Here is a 6,000-nt window from a genome sequence, read left to right as displayed (position 1 = left end):
ATATATATATATTTGTATATGTATATGTATATATGTACATTGGAAATAATGTCCAAGAATCAGCTATGGAATAACAGAGCAACCAGCAAAATTCTCTGCCCAGTTGTTCCAATCAACAAAGTACACATCTATGGTTATTAAATATTTGATAAGGAAATGTGTTAGTTACCCTATCACCTGTATGCACAATACCTTGCTGAAATTTTACAATCTATAATGGGATGCTGATAAAGCTATTCAATAACATTTCAAGAGCTTATTTTGCCATACAAAATGTAGATATCAACTGTACAATGTTACTGGATTTTAAATAGTAAAATACAAAACCAAAAATCACTTTGAAATAAAGTAAATATGCTATATAGTTTTATACATAACCAAAAAAGTTTCATATTTCGCAACATCTAAATTGTGATCTTTCCTGGTTTTATTTATTCACTCATTATTTAATGGGTTTACATTTCCTAGTGAGAGACAAATAAATATTAAATGTAACTGCTACAGGTTAAAATAAACCTGGTAAGGAAAAACAGAGCATGACGAGAAGGAAGAATATTTTGCATTTGGTCAAGACAGGTCTCCCTGAAGAGGTGATATTTATGCAATTCTAACTACAGGGAGGCAGGGAGGGCACCACATAATTATCCAAGGGAAGGACACCCTAAGCAAAGGGTGAGTGCCAAAATTTGGAGGCATACATGCTTGAACACCCTACAGCGCTAGAAGAAAAAAGAAAGAACATCACAGACAACAGAGAGGTAACCATGGGCTGGATCATACATGACCTCATGGGCCATCTTAAGGGTATTTGGCATTTACTAAGAGTGAGATGAGAAGATATTGGGAAGGTTTATAGTAGATCAAAGATGTAAGAGAACACACTTTAGAAGGATCATTCCAATTGCTAAAAAGAAAAGAGACCATAGACCACAGACAGAAGTAGAGAGATCAGCTAGTCAAGAGACTGGTTGGGTAAGAGTGGCAGTGGCAAGACCCAGGGAGTGGTAAAACTGAGGAGGAGTCAGAGTTGGGATGAATTATGAAGGTAGAACTGAAAACTTTGCTGATGGACTGAACATGGGATGGAACGGAAAGAGAATCAAGCCAGTGTTAATGAAGCTGCATGATGGAGAAAAGCCACCTCAAAGCTCTCAAATTTAAACACTTTGCACAGTTCCACCTTCATATCAAGACCAGTTGCAGGATTAATACCCAAATCCTTAAGAAAGATAATCTAATTGTCCCAGCCTGAATCATTTTTCCACCTCAGCAGTTTCTGTGACTGCAAAGGACTCACATTTAATATTACTGGCTTCTTCCACACCTGCCCAGGCAGAAATGTGCCAGGCAAAATTTAATCACAACCAAACCCTCCCTTCATTCTAACCATTGTCCCAAGAACTACGAGGAGGACACTGATTATATTACCTCATTAATCACCATCACCAGTTGGGGTGATATATAGATGGGAAAAATAAGATCCATAAATGTTTAACAACAAATCACACAGCTGGTTAAATGAAAGAGATAAGAATTTCTGACTCACACAATCTTATCTAATTTGGCCATTTATAACCCTGACATTCTTTTCTGGCAACCACAAATAAGTGATAAGTGTAGATTTTTTCCCTGGACATCACAATCAGGTATGAAAGGAAATCTTAAAACAAATGGGATCCACTGAGGACATTAATTGTCAAGTATAAATATCAAAAGCAAAAATAAGGCCAAAAAACTGCAATAAAAGAAATTCCTTGAAATTGTTTGTAAGCTCAATAAGGTCTCAGCTATCTATTCTTTTAGGGACTTTGGTTCTATAGTCCATGTAATAAACTAGCAAGAGGATTTAGTTATTCTCAAAAAGGTATCTTAAACAGGTATCTTAAACCACAATCCTCTGAATTACCAGCTGCCTAGTTTAGGATTCATGCTTCCACTGTCAAGTCTGAAGGCCCCACTAAATTCCTATGCATGTTCTTGAAGGAAGAGAAGGTATTTTTAAGATATTGTAACCAATTAACTGAGCTTTAAACCATCTCCTATTCTCTCTCTCTCTCTCTCTTTCTCTCTCTCTCTCTCTCTCTCTCTCTCTCTCTCTCTCTCTCTCTCTCTCTCCCCCCTCCCTCTCCCTCTCTTCTCTCACTCCCTCCCTCTCTTTAGGATTCTGGGAATATGATAGGGTAGAAAGTAACAAGAATCTCTCTCTTCCACCTAGACAACAATTACACTGGCAGAAAGCGTCTGAGGTAACTATTTTGGAACTCTGGAGTATATTGAAGGCTTCAGATCAGTTTTGGTTTATACTTGTCAACTTCAGATCTTAGTACAGAAGCAACTACTCATTTGCCATTTCCAGCTCTGTGTCAGGCAGCCATATATATGTTCCGGAACAACTTGTACTTCAAGGAGCTCGGGTGGACAGAAAGGACCCTATGATAAATATTAGAAGCCTATGCTCTGATATTAATTGCTGCTTTTGATCAAAAAAGTGCAGAGAGGTGGGTGGCCACTGCTGCATCTCTCCCCTTGGTGCAAGTCTCTCTTCCTCTAGCTGAAGTGAATGTCAGGGGATTTATATAACCAGCACTCCCATCTTTACATTTTTCCCCTTTGGGAGGCAGACATGAAAAAATAGGACGTTCAAAAGTGATTGCACATATGGAGAAAATTAGAAAGTAATTGTGCATGCCCAGGAAAAGATGTAGGCTTAGAAGAAATCTAAGATATTAAGCTTACACCTAAGGCTGATCCTTGGTACAAAGTCAAGCTACAGCAATTAAAAGGAAAAAAAGAAAAAAAAAAACCACTAGCCCCTGGGGGAAAGAGCGAATCTGATTTACCCAATTTTCACCACCATCACATCATTAGATTCAAATGCCCAATTTTCAACAACAACAAAGTCACAAAGGATACAAAGAAACAGGAAAGTATGATCTATTTAAAGAGAAAAAAATTATTCAGCAGAAACTGTCCCTAAAGAAGACACTATGCAGGTCTACTAGACAAACAGCTTTCCTAAAGATGAAGAATCAGCAAACTTTAAGATAGAACAATGAAATCATCAAGTCTGATGAATATAAAAGACTGAAGAAAAGTGAATTAAGATTAAAGGAGCTCATCAAGTAGACCAACATATGTACTAAGTAGACCAATACATGCATTAGAGTCCCAAAAGGAGAAGAAAAATGGGCAGAGAGACTATTTGAAGAAATAATAGTTGAAAACCCCAAATTTGATGAAAGACAGAACTATAAACATCCAAGAAGCTTAACAAACTCTAAGTTAAATGAACTCAAAAAGACACACACACATTATAATGAAACTTTTGAAAACCAAAGACAAAGAGGCAATCTTGTAAGTAGTAAGGGAGAAGCTACTCTTAACATACAAAGGACACTCAAAAAGATTATTAGCAGCAAATTTGTTATCAGAAAGTTTGGAAGCCAAGCCAGATGCATGGCAACTCAAGAGGCTGAGGCAGAAGGATCACAAGTTCAAGGTCAGCCTGGACAATTAGTGAGACCCTGTCTCAAACTAAAAAATAAAAAGGAGGGGCGGATACATTTCAGTAGTAGAGTGCTTGCAGAGAATGCACAGATTCTGGGATCCATCACAGTAACAAAGGGAAAAAAAGGTCAATACACTCAAAGTGGAAAAAAAAAATATATATCATTCAAGAATCCTATATCTGGGGGCTGGGACTGTGGCTCGGTAGTAAAGCACTCACCTAGCATATGTAAGGCTCTGTGTTCGAGCCTCAGCACCACATGAAGATAAACAAATAAAGGTATTGTCCATCTAAAAGAAAAAAGAATCCCATGTGGCACACACCTATAATCCCAGTGGCTCAGGAGGCTGAGGCAAGAGGATCATGAGTTAAAAGGCAGCTTCAACAATTTAGCAAGACCCTGAGCAACTCAGCAAGATCCTGTCTCTAAATAAAATACAAAAAAGGCTGAGGATGTTGCTCAGTGGTAGAGTGTCCCTGGGTTCAATCTCTGATACCACCCCACCCTCCAAAAAAAGTGAGAGAGACATCAAGATACAAACAGAAGCAGAGATTTTGTTAATAGTATATCTGCCCTTCAAGAACTGTTCAACGTAGACCTGCAGGGTACAATGAATGTATAATAAACAGTAAATCAAAGCCATGAGAAAAAGGCCTCAGTAAAGGTAAATATATGAGCAATTTTAAAATCTAGTATTATTGTAACAATAATTTATAACTCTTTTGTTTTAAAATTTTCAATCTGATTAAAGAGATTAAAATGGTAAATGAAGTAGTCTAAAAGCTAGTATTATATTTATTTTGGTTTATAAATCTACAATTTGTTTTCTACATAATTTAAGAGAGTAATCATTCAAAGGGATGGTTAGTGTGTATGTTTTGGAGTGAACAGGGCATAAAGATGTAATTATGTAACTTCAACAATGAAAAAGAGTGGGACATAGCTGATAAAGGGTCAGAGTTTCTGCTTCATACTGAAGTTAAGCTAATATAAATGCAAATTATCATGGTAGAACTTTAAGATGTTAAATGCAGCTCTAAAGGTAACCACAAAGAAAATCGCTATACAATATACATGAAAGGAAATGAGGAACTAATTTAAATGTTTCACTCTTTTTGAAAAAATTCAACTAAACACAAAGGAAGACATTTAAAATGTAGAGAGAAAACTTTCATGGCACAAATAAAATAAACAAAAATGACAAATTCAGTCCCTCCTTATCAGTATATTCTTTCAATGTATATAGATTAAACTCTCCAATCAAAAACACAGAGACGGGCAGAATGAATAGAAACATGTGATGGAAGGAGACGCTATCAACAAAGAAACTCCCATTAGACACAAAGACAGAAGTAGACTGAGAGTGAAAGAATGGAAAAAATAGTAACCAAAAAAGGACAAAGGAAGCTATAATAATATCAGACCACACAGACTTTAAGTCAAAAAGAATTTATAAGAAATAAAGGAGGATAGCATCTACTAAGGTGCAAAACAGCAAGAAGATAGAACAATGATAAACATTTCTGTACATTATCAAAATACATGAAACATAAACTGACAAAATAAAGGGAGAGTCTTCCTCACTCCTAGAATAAACTTCTTTACATTCTATTTTATTTCAGTCTTGGATTATGGAATGTGAGACCTAAACTGTACCCTTAAAGACATCTTAATAATAGCTTTTATTACAAACTAGGAAACAAAAGTCCATAAAGTAAACAAATTTATCAAAAGGTTACATTTCTAGATAGTAGCACAGATGGAATCATGTATGGGCCATCTAGATTCCTGCCCTTGAGCTCTGTCCACATATTCTTTTGGCCTTCAATGGTGATGAAGTTTCTGATGCAACAGTATATATGTAGAAGAATCATTTTTGATAATAGAGGACATAGCAAAAACTGTATGCAAATCCACCACAGTGAATCATTCTATTCCTTCAGCTTTGGACTTTGCTAAAACATGCATATCTGGATGACACAACATAAAGAATGCTGCATCTTGGGGCTGGGGTTGTGGCTCAGTGGTAGAGCTCTTGCCTAGTATGTGTGAGGCACTGGGTTCAATTCTCAGCACCACATATAAATAAATAAAGGTCCATTGAAAACTAAAATATATTTTAAAAAAAAGAATGCTGCATCCAATACCTCATATCACATATGGAACAAAAGAAGTGACTGAGGGGAGGAAGAAGGGAAGAGGGAGGAATTGCAGAATGAAATTGACCAAATAGGCATGTGTGAATCAAGCATAATGAATCCCACATTTATGTATAATTATAAGACACCAAGAAGAGAGAGAGAGAGAGAGAGAGAGAGAGATGGAAGACCAGTAGAGTTGAGAAAGGGGTTAGGGAATGGAAGGAGGAAAAGTAAAAGTACTAGGGAAAGGAATGGATCAAATTATATTATGTGCATGTATGAATGTCACAGTGAACCCCACTATTATGTTTAATTATAATTCACTAATAAAAACATAATAAAAAAAAAGA

General features: G+C 36.3%; 1 protein-coding gene across 3 annotated transcripts in view; it reads right to left on the bottom strand.

The window, feature by feature from the left end:
• Prkd1 (protein kinase D1) overlaps window positions 1-6,000 on the bottom strand; it is a 306,569-nt gene that overhangs the window by 236,214 nt on the left and 64,355 nt on the right. The gene's annotated exons all lie outside the window — the stretch shown is intronic.

This window comes from Marmota marmota, unplaced genomic scaffold (genome assembly GCF_001458135.2).
Source record: "Marmota marmota marmota unplaced genomic scaffold, marMar, whole genome shotgun sequence".
Classification (NCBI taxonomy): domain Eukaryota; kingdom Metazoa; phylum Chordata; class Mammalia; order Rodentia; family Sciuridae; genus Marmota; species Marmota marmota.
Note: the sequence above shows the minus strand (reverse complement) of the source record. Positions and strands in the feature narration are given on the sequence as shown.